Source organism: Trachemys scripta, chromosome 5 (genome assembly GCF_013100865.1).
Source record: "Trachemys scripta elegans isolate TJP31775 chromosome 5, CAS_Tse_1.0, whole genome shotgun sequence".
Taxonomy (NCBI): Eukaryota; Metazoa; Chordata; order Testudines; family Emydidae; genus Trachemys; species Trachemys scripta.
Window position 1 is genome coordinate 76,413,093 of NC_048302.1, and position 14,828 is coordinate 76,427,920.

The window sequence follows — 14,828 nt, forward strand, 5'->3', positions numbered from 1 at the left end:
AAAGTCTTTCCCTGCAGCAGAAATTGTATCAAAAGCCAATGATAATATTCCCTGCAAGGTAAAGCACCCTATTGAAGATTTCTAGAGCTGTTTATTTATTCATCACAGTTTTTTCTTTTAGGACATATCAGGCATATAGGTAATAATTCACATAGATGATTGATTGCATTTTTCTATCAAATAAATAAATAAATAAAAATGCCTCATTAATATTTTCCATCTTCCCTTCTTATGCTTCTCCATAGGCCACATGTAGCTATAAAATATGGTTGTGCTTGCCCTATATGTATATATAAAATTCACTACAAATCTCAGCCTTTCCCTGTTTTTAGTAAAATTGTCACTCTTCTGTCTATCTTCGATCACTAGCTGGGTACATAGGATGTTTATGGCCTTTTCCTTCTTACTAAGCCCTCAAAGTGATAGGTCAATTTTACAGGAAGTTATTCAGTTTTGTAGGAGACTTTTTAAATCTTAATTTTTAAAGTAGGTTTCAGGTAACTGTTTTCAAAGCCAAGCTTAAAGCTTCATTTATATTCAAAAGATCTTGTTTTTAATATTTTTGCATTACCTTTATATGAAAAATATATACATGTGTTTTTCTCCTCTATTTTTGTTTTGTTTTTCCACAGCAGAGCGAGGGCTGTGAGACTACGACAATCTGTCCCTAGTGTAATGTCAATGTCGGCTATCACTTTGGCAGAAACAGCCAGCTCAGTGAAGACTAAAAGAGTCCCATCTCCTGTTTTTTCATCTGCTGGTGGCATTCAAAGTGACCTTGCCTTGTAAATATTGGTGAGTGACCACAAGGGAAAAGCAGTTCCTTGATGAAAAGGAACTTTTTTTTTTTTTTTTTTTTTTAAAAACAAGTGGTGACCTGCATTTCTTTCTAGGATAAACATTAGGGAAAGTGTCCACACAAACAATATGCAAGATATGTTTGCTGTTTTAATCATAGTCTATTTAACTATATTTATTTCTTTACATTGAAAAGTATGTACTGAGCTGTAGCTAGTAAGAGGTAATCAACATGTGATAATATTTTTTCTTATTTAAAACCCTTCCCGCCTAGTAGGTGACATTCTCACCCCTGCTCCAGTTCCTGAATGCTAGATAAAAAGCCTGGAATAGTATAAAATGGCCTTTAAAGTCCCAAATCTGGCAGGGAAAGAATATCCCCAATGTAGGAGTTAAGGAAGACAGCTGAACCACCCCTCCTCATCTTTGGCGTAAGGGGCATGTAAGTGGTGGGATAGCAGCAATCACTGCTGCAGAGATTCTGGGCAGGCCATGAAGGCTACTGTAACTTAAAGTGCCCCTCAGGGCTGTTTAAATTGTGCAAGAGGCCACTAAATCCAATTTAGCTCCCACCCCTGGCTCAGAGTTCTGTGCTGAACTTCTAAGAGGCACATCACAGAATCATGCCCAGTGTGTCTAAGGAGATATTTCATGTTGAAATCAGATGGGTGGAGAGTGAAAGTCACTCAGGAGTACAGGTAATTTATATATTATAGCACAAATATTTTAAATGATTTTAGATAAAAACAAAAAACAGGTTAACTTTTAAGTTTGAGTAGTGTTAAATGCAGGGGTGTTCCCAAGCTATAAATAACTTAAGTATTTTAATTATTTAATCTACAGTGATTGTCACAAAACAGTAAACATTTGTGCATCGTTACCATTCAGTATTATCTGGATTAACTCCTATTAACAGTGCTACCTCATTCATTGCTATATGGTATCTGTGAGCACAGATTGACATTTTAATGGCTATACCTATCCTTGTATGCCATTTTATAAATGGACTATACCAGCCTCAAAAGACGTAGCGATATGAAAATTATTGCAGCATCAAACAACAGTGAAAAGCCATTCCAACAGAGGAGGAATTGTTGACTGGTGGTGCCTGTCATTGCAGTAATATTGATGGACATTTGGGTAATTTAGTCTTAACCTTGGTTCTGTGTCTGCCCATGACTTTGTTTGGACTGGCTAAGGAAATAAGCAGAGGAGACCCTACATTCTGATTGAGGATCATTTTTACAATGATAAATAAGTGAAAGAATAAATAAGTATAGAATTGAATGAATGCATTTTCTATAGCTATGCATCTAGTAATATTTTGTGATGTTGCATCACATTATGCTTCTTCTGAGTTCTGTATAATATGAGGGATGACACCGCATGATTCATTAACCGAAAGTGTCCCTATTCGGGAAAACTCTTAAGCATGTACCTATGTGATTTGGGTCCTTTTAGGGATAAATTCCACCATCACTAACTCTCCTGCAACCCCAAATAAAATAAATGTGCTGCTTGGGTGTATTTGATGCCACAATGTGTCTGAATGTCTAGCGGTTGGTACAGAGATGGGTGGTCAATAGCCAGACATTTGGCAGTCAGCAGGAAGAGAAAATGAAATCACATTAACCAGGGATATGTAAGATCAACCAGGTCAGAACTTGGAAATGGTAACACAAACCGATTTGGGAAATCACTGCTCTTCCACTTAAAAAAAAAAAAAATCAATTCTTTGATTTTTCTGGAGTTGTACATTTTTTTTATTAAAAAAAGTGATTCTGCAATGATAGAGTTGTGAGATATTCAGGCAATCAGCTCAGATAGTTTGCTTGTTTTCGTGAAGGATGTAAACAAAAGTGAATGGTATAGCTTTGGTAATGACTGTACTGTACAATTTACAGTTCAGCCATATTCTTAACTCTTTGCATAGTTGTTGCTTTCTTTAAAATAAAATTTAAAAATTGAAACTTTAGCAGATGCTTCATCAGCCATTTGACACAGCTGTGGACCCTCAGTTTCTCTTTATTTGTCCATTTATTGGGCATCTATACTTATTACCACTAGGTCCCTTGAATGGGTACATGAATCACTGCTCATTGTTTTTCATTATGAAATTATGAAAGCTTTTTCCAGAGCAAGACTAATAGGCTAATAATAGATAATAGGTTGATCATAGGATCTATTGGGACTGCTTTTTCTGCTAGTTGAGGTAATACCTTCACGAATCTATGGTCTATTTTGATAAAATGCCTAAAATAGGTCATAGAGCAGCTTTGTAGAAACCGGTATGTGAACAGAGTGGATTAAAGTATTATTATTTGTTTGTTAGTTCATTTCTGGCAGTACTTTATAATTAGAGTTAGGTGAACAATGGATTTTTTCATTCAGTGCAAATTCTGAAAAATTTAAAAAGACTTCATTTTTGGATCAAACAAAAAATAGTTTTTTAAAAACTTGTAGTTGAAATGAAATGTTTCATTTTGACCTGTTTGCTTTTCTTTGGGAGTGGGGAGGGGACATAACTCTCTCTATTTAATTGTTTATAAAAAGTAGAACAGCTTCAATAGGAAAGATTGAGAAAGTCTTATAATATACCATAGTCCACTTGATAGGGCACTCACTTAAGAGATGGAAAACCCTTGTTCAAATCCCATCTCCTCATAAGGTAGAGGGGGAGTTGAACTGGGTGAGTTTGCTAACCTCTGGGTTAGAGGTTATAATCCCACTTTTTCCCCTCTCCCCAGGCTGTTTTGTGAATCCAGTCCTCCTTTGCATTTGTCAAAATGCCAGAAATTGAAACAAAACATTTTGTTTTTCAACAGTCTGAAACATTTTGATGTTTGTCTCTTTGGTTGAAACCATTTGGTGACCTCGACACAAATTCATGAATAGTTTGGGGTCAATCAAAACTGCATTTTTTGTCAAATAAACTGTTTGCTGAAACAGTTTTGTCCAGCTCTATGACAATATGCTAGGTGCTTTTCAAACTGAATCCACAAAAGCAGCTCCCAAAAATCAGAGTTATTTTACCTATAGGATGAATAGAAAATGACCTGTGACAACATCCAGCTGTCAAGAGAAAGGAGCGACTTCGCATAGTGATGATTTTCCTTATTTTGTTTTCCATTTTCAGTTTGTTTGTCTCAGTCATGTATTTCAGTCTGATCTGGCAGATGGTTCTGTGATCAGTTGCTCACTGTTTCCTTTGCATTTTCACACATTTAAAGTTTTGTTTGTATAACTAATTTGGCACTAGTATCATAGGCATTCTAGAGAGTTCATGGGCCTTTAAAAAAGTAACAAAACAAACAAACAAAACTTCCTGTCTGAATGTGGAACAAGTTAGCAAGGCGAAGGAGCCAATTGCTGGTCTCAACTTATTGCAGCAGAATATCATTTTTTTTAAAAGTCCCAGACTATTATTTAAAAGATTTGTGAAATCTAGTGGCAGTTCTACACAGAAAGCTTTAAGGACAAGTTTACCCTTTGAAGCCAATGGCTTCAAACTACACATGGAGGATTAATCTTAATGAGGATACTTCCATGCAGTTTGGTACAAATATTGATTGATGGTGCACACTAAATTAGCTTCCAGTAACATAAACCATCTTCAGTACTAAACATTGTTGCTCTCCATCAAGGTTAAATCAGGGATTTTGCTAGACAAGAATTCTAAGTTTTCCTTTTTCTTTAAATGGTTTTCCTTGGGAGTTAATTTTGTTTCTCTTGTGTTTTCTGAATTGATGTGAATCTGCTGGAAATTAATGTATAATGCTATTTCATTTTTGAATAAATAATTGTGAAAACTGTTAAATGGTAGTGAAAATAGGATGAGTAATGCAAGGAACATACCAAATACAATCAGTAAATATAATAAGTACAAAAAAATGCAGGAAATCATTGTGATCCATGTGGTCCTATTAGAAACTGAGCCTACTGAATAGTAGGGAAATTTTTGCACAAATATTTGTTCACATTAGAAAGAAAATTTTGATTAATTGTTTTCAGGACTTTTTTGGGGCTCATTCTGTGAAAACATTTGAGCTTATCCAGTGTACACACCTGAAAAGAATATTTTCAAGTTTCCAACCTGGAACATTCTCTGAAAGTGAATTACAAATTATGTATTGGATTAAAAAATGGCCATGGGTTAATTATGTAGGTCATCCAATAAGGGAACTGAAACAATACTTAGTAAATTACATAGAGAATGCAGGATATTCACCATGAATTATTTGTGAATAATATTCAGAGCAAGAAAACTTCACAGAAGAAATCATGAACAATTTTGAATAACACGTACATTCAAAAAATTCACAATTGGTTCTTAGCTAATTCAAGAACATTCAAAAGTGAAAACCATTAAATAAATTAATCATTTCAATGTATTGGCTTGTCTCTATCAGACAATTCTTAAAAAAATGAGATGCAGCTATGGAAATCATAAAAATAAGTCTCTTTTTTGGAGAGTACTTTGATAAGTTGCTTTGTCTAATTACACAGGAAGCTGTAAAATGAGTTTTATTCAGATCTTTCTACAATGAAACATTGTACTCTATGCAGTTACATTGAAAGCTTTCAAACACCAGCATTAAAAAAAAAACCACCACGGCTGACCATGTGGTAGTGCTTCAAGGAGATAAGTAGTTGTCTGAAGCATCTAGATTAAAATAAGCTTGTGTATACTTTTGTAGTTTTGCTACAGTTTCTGGGTAGTGTTTAAATAAAATATTTTATACTGTACTACCTAAAATGTCTGTTTCATGGTTAATGTGGAAGAATTTTTTCCCCGTTTTAATTTGCTTTCCATTTTTGCTGTTCTAATCACATAATATGTTAGTTTAATTTTAGTTGTTTAGGGATAGGTTTCCCTACCCTCTGTTTGCCAGAAGCTAGAAATGGCCAACAGGGGATGGATCACTTGATGATTACCTGTTCTGTTCATCCCCTCTGAAACATCTGGCATTGGCCACTGTCAGAATACAGGATACTGGGCTAGATGGACCTTTGGTCTGACTCAGCATGGCTGTTCTTATATTCTCCCAAGGGCAGATGAGTGGGAGGCAAAGTCACAAAAGTGAAAGGTCCATTCCAACAATCAGATTTGAATTTCACAATTCAGGAATATTTCTTTCTCAGACAGTTTTAAATAAGAAAGATTCAGAAACGTCAATGGTAGTTCTGCTTTAAGTGTTTAGTCTAAAGCAAAGCAGTCTAATGCAAAACTTACTTATGTGCATGTGTACATAGGGTGAGGGAGAGAGAATTATCAGATATATCAGTGATGTTTTTCTATAAATATGAAACATTATCACAAGCAGAATGTAAGCTTTCTGGTGTCTGGGGGATTTGAATACTAGACGTCTGAATTTCTCTTCAGGAATAAATAATCAAATTATAACATCATAATGCAACTGGATGATATTCATTTCTTTACATCATGAAATTTCATCAGTATGTGTTGAGAATGTTTTTTCCTTCTATGGTGTTTATGAATGAACTCAAACTGCAAATTTCACATGTGGATTTCAAATATTCTGAACTTCAAGGCAGTTCAGGTGGGCAGGGTTTTTTTCAGCCTATATATAAACATTTCTAAGGCACCTGCCTTTGTAGTGTTTGTCAAAAAGATACGTTTCGTTGCATATTGACAAAACCATGCACCTTAATCATTGTGTGGTGAGTAGTTGAGGACCAAAGTAAATTTGCAACTCCTTATTTGGGTCTTGTTAGTTTTGCAAGCTCCAAGGCAGACCTGAAGTGGCACAATCCTACAAATTACAGAACAGGAAGCAACCTATCTTGGAGAAAGCTACAGAAGCTCCATTCACCCTTAAGTCACAATGGAGTGGTTCTGACAAGTTCTAGAGTGTCTTCTACTGTTCCAAATCTTGGTATTTTGCTTTATCAGTAGTTTATCATTGTGGCTGCTGCATCCTCAATTAGGCTGGTCTAAGAGAGGGGTTTTTGTTTGTTCATTTGTTTTAAATAACCACCATTTCCCCACCACCACATACATCTTTAAAATAGCAGTGATTGTGCTTGAAGCCTTCATCACCATAATAGTTCAAACTCCATGCACTCCCTTCAGTGTGATTAAATCTGCCCTCCTCTAATTATACAGTGCAGTTCCATTGCATGTGGGCAGGGACAGGAGTCTGACAGCCTGAATGTACACACTAGAATTTTTATGGTGTAGTGGAGGTAAGCCCCATGAGGAAAAAGTGAAAGTGTTGGATATGCAAATCCACCAGCTAATCTCCCTATGTAGCCCTCACCAGTTCTACAGTCTCCCCTACAATAGCCCTAAGGCTGCAATAATAATTATGGTGGCCTGTAAAGGAAAAAAAAAAGGAGTTCTAAAACCTTGATTATCTGGACATCACTTATTGTTAAATAAACGTAATTACATTAATATCAAAACTCACAACTGTAATCAGCTCTGCTGTGAAATGTTTCCATGATATTTTGCCATGAATGATGTTATCCCAAAATAATGTATCATACAACAGTAAACATCAAAATTATGCAAATGTAAGGGTGAACTGAATACAATTTATGAGAGGGAAAAGATTTAAAGCTAGATGGATTTCACCAGTTTGCTTGCTTTTTATTCCTATTAAGCTTTGATTGACACAGCTACAGCATTACTTTAAAAAAAAAAAAAATAATAAAATCAGGCATCAGTCTGCAGTTGTATTCTTAAACTGTCAGTGGTCTGTGACTGACTGATGGCAGCCAACAGCCGAACTGAAGGTTTGCTGTAGCTAAAGGACATATGGAGGGTTACATTAGTTAGTTCCTTGTATAATTAAATATTCATGAAGTCCAATTCAGTGACTGGAGAAAAAACAATTTTAAAAACAATTTAGTTTTCTCCTCTTTCCTGTCCAGCTTTTAGGTCTTATTCTTTTTATGGTTGGTCTTCTCATTCATATTCTATGTCTGCCATTCACACTTGTTCTCTTCAGATTTTCTAGCCCAAACTGTAGGAATTTATAATCTGTAATTAGGGCTGTCAAGTAATTAAAAAATTAATTGATTAATCGTGCTGTTAAACAATAATAGAATACTATTTATATAAATATTTTGGATGTTTTCCAAACATCTTCAAATATATTTTCAATTACAACACAAAATACAAAGTGCACAGTGCTCACTTTATTTTTATTATAACATTTATTTATATACATTTATAACATAAAAATAAGAAATAGTATTTTCCAATTCACTTACTACAAGTACTGTATTGCAATCTCTTTATCATGAAAGTTAAACTTAAATGTAGAATTATGTACAAAAAATAACAGAATTCAAAAATAAAACAATGTAAAACTTTAAAGCCTACAAGTCCACTCAGTCCTACTTCTTGTTCAACCAAACAAGTTTGTTTACATTTGCGGGAGCTAATGCTGCCCGCTTCTTGTTTACAATCTCACCTAAAAGTGAGAACAGGCTTTCACATGGCACTGCTGTAGCCAGCGTTGCAAGATATTTATGTACCAGATGCGCTAAAGATTCATATGTCCCTTCACACTTCAACATCATTCCAGAAGATGAGTCCATGCTGATGATGGGTTCTGCTCGATAGCGATCCAAAGCAGAGCAGACCAACACATGTTGATTTTAATCATCTGAGTCAGATGCCACCAGCCGAAGGCTGATTTTCTTTTTTGGTGGTTCAGGTTTTGTAGTTTCCACATCGGAGTGTTGCTCTTTTAAGACTTCTGAAAGCATGCTCCACACCCTGTCCTGACCAGATTTTGGAAGGCACTTCAGATTCTTAGCTCTTGAGTTGAGTGCTATAGCTATCTTTATAAATCTCACATTGGTACCTTTTGTGTTTTGTCAAATCTGTAGTGAAAGTGTTCTTAAACAACATGCTTGTTTGTCTGAGTGATTGGCTGAAGTAGGACTGAGTGGACTTGCTGGCTCTAAAATTTTACATTCAAAAATAAAACAATGCAATTTTTTTGTACATAATTCTACATCTGTAAGTTCAACTTTCATGATAGAGAGATTGCACTGCAGTATAAATATATATTTTTTTCAGTGCAAATACTTGTAATCAAAAATGAGCACTGTACACTTTGTCTTCTATGTTCGAATTGAAATCAATATATTTGAAAACATAGAAAACATCCAAAATGTTGAAATAAATGGTATTCTATTATTAACAGTGCAATTAATCATGAATAATTTTTTAAATCATTTGACAACCCTACATCCTTCACACTTCCCTCATCCTGTGGTTTCTAGGAACCATGCCTATGCTCAGCAGCTTCCAATTTATGTTTGGCTCTTCACTGCTCCAAGGGCCATTCCAGCAGATGAGGATCAGCCAGACACAGCATGACACTGAACACCCATTCAGCATCAGCAGCCTGGAAAATGGTGGCACAGGAGTTGCTATGGCAGCATCTAGGCCACCAAGGGATTCCCACTATAAGGGGGAAATCCTCCATTGTAAATTCAGTAGAATTAGGCAGTATCTTTGTGCTAGCAGACTGGTGCAGCAATGCCCAGGTTTAAAGTAGAAAAAGAGTTTCCATTTTTGCATTTTACTAGCTTTAGAATAGAGTTAAATGTGTGCTGTACATGCACACACACACACCCCTTTAAAATACACATGTTGGGCATAGTTAAAAAAAATATTTCATTTCTCTCACTGTTGAAAAAGGTATTCTTGATCATAGGCCTGGCCTACACTAGAAAATTAGATGGGTTTAACTATGTTGGTCAGGGTTGTAGATTTTCCTGAATAGTGCTGTTAAGCCAACCTAAGTCCCCTAAGACAGTATTAGGTTGATGGAAGAATTCTTTTGTCAACCTATCTACTTCCTCTTAAGGAGATGGATTACTTATGCTGATGGGAGAACTCCTACCATTGGCATTCATAATGTCTACATTGAAGTGCTACATCAGCACAGCTGTACCCCTATAGTGATTAAAGTGTAGACAAGCCCTTAGTAATTGTACTCATTATTAGAATAGGAAATTCCAGCTCAAACTGGTAATACCTGACCTACCAATAAAAAGCATGGATGGATGTGCATCGGTATGTTATGTTTTTCTTTATAGCCTGTAGATTAATGGTGATTTTGACCATCTTAGTGTATGTTTCACATGAAGGTAGAAGTCAAATGTGCCACAAGTTTTAATTTTTTAAAAAACAATAAACGGTTCTGAAACTTTAGCTCATGAGGGATAAAAATGTTACTGGCCTGGGATACATTTTTCAGAAGTTGCATTGTTACATGGTGGCTGATCTCTTAAGGAATGGAGGGGCTAGGGCTAGCCAGCTTTGTTTATGAAGGAGGCACACCTGATTTGGATCAAGTGATTCCTCTGTGAAGAGCAGTGGGAAGCTGCAGTGAGGTGTAGGGATGCTTCGGTAGAGCAGAGACTGGTAGAAATGAGCAGGTCCCAGCAGAGTCAGACTTGTGACTAAGGGCACGTCTTCACTACCCGCCGGATCAGCGGGCAGCAATCAATCTATCGGGGATCGATTTATCGCATCTAGTATAGACGCGATAAAATTGATCCCCGATTGTTCTGCTGTTGACTCCAGAACTCCACCGCAGCGAGAGGCAGAAGCGGAGTCGACGGGGGAGTGGCAGTGGTCGACTTGCCGCCGTCCTCACAGCCAGATAAGTCGACCTAAACTACACAACTTCAGCTATGCTAGTCGACCCCCCCCCTCCCCCCCGTAGTGTAGACCTAGCCTAAGACTCTAGCTAAGAAGGGTTGGGAGTAGCCTGCAGGGACACTCAGGAGGCAGATGACCTGTTTATATGCATCTCTAGAAATGACTGAGTCATGTAAGAGCATAAGTTCCACTGACTTACTTTTGAAAAGGATCTGAGTTCCTAAGTCACTTAGGTGCTTTTTGAAACTGTTACCCCAGGTTTTTAAATCCCACCCTTGATTAATGCAGCCTCAAAACACAGTGAGGTCCAAATCCTGAAGCTCTAATAGTTTCCTAGGGATTCACCTACAGTAAAAGCATTTTCAGGCTCTAGGCAGTCCTAGAGGACAAGGCTTTTGCTCCGTTATGGAATGCCCTTACTGTGTTAGTGCTGAACTGAGGATACCAAAGTCACACTAGCTTCAGGCAGTGATAAATGCTGAATTATCAGGAACTGAACATGGGGAGAATGTATTTTCCCATCCAAGTTGTCCTTTACTCTGTAACAAGAAAGAAACTTGATTCAAATGAATGCACAACTTAAAATGAAGCTATTCTTCCTCTGAAAAAGTCCATAATTGGGTATTTAACCGCCTGGTTCTTGGGGTTTTTTGCTTTAAAATAGAAATTTGCTGTTAATATCATGGGAAATTTTTGTGTCAAAGGTTACATTAAACAAAAGACAGATCTAGATTATCTGGAGTGATGTTTAATGCAAATTTAAAAAAAAAAGGATGTGTGTCACTGCAGGTCATTTCTGAATTTTCTTGTTGAGCTTTCTCTGTTGGATATGCAATCTCAGCTAAATGTTTTGAAGAGGATGAATCAAATAAATTGCCCTATTTTGGGTCTCTCTCATCTGTATACAGTTGTGCAGCTCTAGTAGACCTGAAAATTGTGCAGAGACAAACTTTTTAAAAACTAAAATGCTTTTGAGGCAGAAAATTGCTTTTCTGCAATATTGTCTAAACGACAGGGTATGACAGCAAGACCAAAAGTTGCCATCATGTATTGATATTGTAAAGCAAACCTTACACAACAAGCAGGATTATTTGTTTTTATTTTCTTTATTAAACTACAAAAGATTTAATTTAAACAACACTAAGAATTTGACTTAAACCAACAAAAACAAGGACCACAATTTAGAAGCAAGTCTGAAAGTCCATGCTGTAACCCACCTGTGTTGCCTATATGTTGCAGGGCACAAAGTATGATATGTAAGATCACAAAATGTTTGTCAGCCCTATAGAAGCTCTAAGCACTGTGAGATGGGTTGAAGAAGAAATGTGAGCCTTAATTCTATATCTCCTTGATTTTATGTTTGTCAAATCCTTACCATTGTTTGAAATCGCTTGTAGTATAATAAGAAAAATGTGGCTTATGCCTTTTTATTAGCCCCTTGATGTTTTTTTTAAACATATTTTTGCATGGTTTAATTTCCTTTTTTATGGCATTTTATAAATATAAAATAAAAGGGAAGAGGAGTGGAAGGGGAAGGAAATGTCATTCACATGCTAAGGGAGTTCAGACTCCTTTGAGCCCGCTATCACATTAATGGGCCAGTTGAGATTTATCAGGGTTTTGTGTATTAATCTTTATACACATTCACATACTAAAATTGCTCCTTTGGAACTGTAATGCTATTAGCTGTGAATTTGTGCAATATTAGTAATGTGGATTTCCATATTATAGAACCATAATATCAAAGGGTTATTAAAAATCCATATAAAGTATGGCACATGGAGGCACTTTCTAAGCCTCACTAGCACCATTGCTTTCTGTTTTTTAAATACCAAAATGGTTGTCTATACTATGAAGAGAAATCCTTTGGCATCTTGTATGAAAAACACAAATAATATTATATTACACAAATGTGCCTAATGTGGCAAAAACGATAAATCTTGGTTTCTGCTGGAGGGCAGGAGGGAGGCTGGGGTGGGGTGTTTTTTGTTTGGATGTTCTTTGTTCATTTTTTTTGGGGGGGGGGGGGGTTGCATTACGGTAATTTAAAAGTATCACATTATAGATACGGACTAAACAAAACAACACACGAATGGTAAGCAATAATGCTTTTCACATGGCTTTTTAAGGTTCTCCATCTACTTCAGTAGCCAAGATGGGAGATGACACTTGTCCTCTCCAGTATAAAATGTCTTCCTACTTTAGTATTTTCTACCTATGTGGATAAACCCCCAATGGCTGGTGCATCCAGTGGGGTATTGGAGGAAGACAGTTAAGGTTACATAATTATGTGAAACTGAGTCATTTTGGTTCTCACAGGGATTATGAAATCTTATAGTTATGGCTTATGTGGCTTTGCATGCTTTGGGCCAGATAATCATCTGGTATGAACCGGAGTAATGGAATTACTTTGGTCAGTTTACAACAGTTGAGGATCTGGTCCTTTGAGTTGCAAGTTAAGCCTAAAACTCAAAGCAAAAATATATTGAGTTGAACATAGTTTTGTGACAAAACCAGCCCTGCCCCCCTTTCTCTGTCTCTGCTTTGAGATGAGAGAACAAAGGAAAATGTACCTGAATGCCAGGGCTCTCAAACAGGACCCACATTCTACTCAAATTTCTCCTTATAGAATCCTCCTTCCTCAAAAACCCATGCTTCATTGAATGGAGGAGATAAGGCAATGGGTTTCTACCTCCCTCCCTTTAGATTTTTCAGGTAGTGTTGAGCTGGTCCACTAGCCCTTCCTAGCTCTGGAAAATGGCTGATTTTTTTGCCCCATTCTTCATGGAAGATTAATTGGTAGGTCCTTCCCGAACATCTGCCATATCCAGGATTTTATGGCAGGGCAAGTGAACTTCCCATCCCCGTATAATTAGCAAAGGCAAGACAGGACAAGTTCTTCTGGTCTAATTTGCCACTGAATCTGGGAGGTCTCCTAGTGCACTAGGCTATTGGGAAATCACACTAAAACTGTTATGTAAACTATTTCCTGATAATGCACTGCATTCTGGGGTATCAGTCAGTGCAATTACAGAAGTAGGAACTAGAGGAACCTTTCCATTTCCACTGGAAACAGGAAGGATGCCTGCCATCAAAGAAGGTGCTGGGATGTAGTTTCATCTCCAAAATCCTGTCAGGCTGGCCCACTGAAGGAACTGGATGACAAAACTCAACCAGCTTCCTACCCCTGAAGAACTGGGAGGGAGGAACAGGTGATTGGTTTCCCTCTGAAGACACCACTACTCTTACTTCTGCACTCCAGCAAATAGGTTAGAAAAAGGTGAGCTTTGGGTGTTGGTTGGAGCTGGCAGAGGGCTTAGCCAATTCAGCCCTAACGCAATAATGACATTCTGCAATGGAGCAAAGGCCTTGTCCTTTCAGACTGCCCACAGTCTGAGAATGATTTTATCAGTAGGTAAATCTCTAAGAAAGTATTAGAGCATCACAGTTTGGACCTCCCTGTGTTTTGAGGCTGTGTCAATCTATGGTGGAATTTAAAAACCTCAGGTAACAGTTTCAAAAGAACCTATGTGACATCGATACACAAGTTCAATTTTCAAAAGTGAAAATCAATGGAGGTTGGGATCCTGAATGCCTAAATCACTTCTGAAAATGGGCCATGGGTACTTCAATTTTACCCCAGGCCAGTAACCCTATTATTGCTAATGAGTTTGTTTTAAAAAAAATTAAAACTCATAGCACCTTAGCCCTCTATGCTGGAACATATACTAAGAAGAAGTTTCAGAGTAGCAGTCGTGTTAGTCTGTATCCGCAAAAAGAACAGGAGTACTTGTGGCATCTTAGAGACTAACACATTTATTAGAGCGTAAGCTTTCGTGGACTACAGCCACGTCATCCGAAGAAGTGGGCTGTAGTCCACGAAAGCTTACGCTCTAATAAGTTTGTTAGTCTCTAAGGTGCCACAAGTACTCCTGTTCTTTTTAAGAAGAAGTTGAAATTATCTTCAATATGCAGGTCAGAAAGCAAAATATAACATACAAATATGCATCCATACATACTTGTTGTTGGTAGGCCAGATATTTCCAGTGTGAGCAGGAATTTCCTATACTATTAAAGAGAGTATACTACTAAGATCCACAATGTTTAACAGTAAGTTGAAATATTTTTAAGTATGCACATCATGTATATGGACAGTAGAGACCTACAGCAGCTGTGTGGGAAGCCACCAGTCTGGGCCCAATAAGCTAGTATAAGAAGAGCTGCAGGGCCAGAGTGAGACCAGTTCCTTGCTAGAGCTGGAAGTGTGTGGTTGATTGAGGGAGCTGCAGGACATTGAATGAGGTAATACAGCCAGAAGCCAGGGACGAGTAAGAAGGAGCCCTGAGCTGATTACAGGGACTCTACCAGGACAAGGCCC

At 37.2% G+C, this 14,828-nt stretch overlaps 1 protein-coding gene across 1 annotated transcript in view; it reads left to right on the forward strand.

Moving 5' to 3' along the window:
• Positions 1 to 675: 675 nt before the first annotated feature.
• The window catches only part of TENM3 (teneurin transmembrane protein 3), a 1,277,620-nt gene continuing 1,263,467 nt past the window's right edge, over positions 676 to 14,828 (forward strand). Inside the window, exon 1 of the mRNA XM_034771464.1 lies at positions 676 to 795. The gene's annotated coding sequence lies outside the window, so the exon portion shown is untranslated. The remainder of the gene's footprint in view (positions 796 to 14,828) is intronic.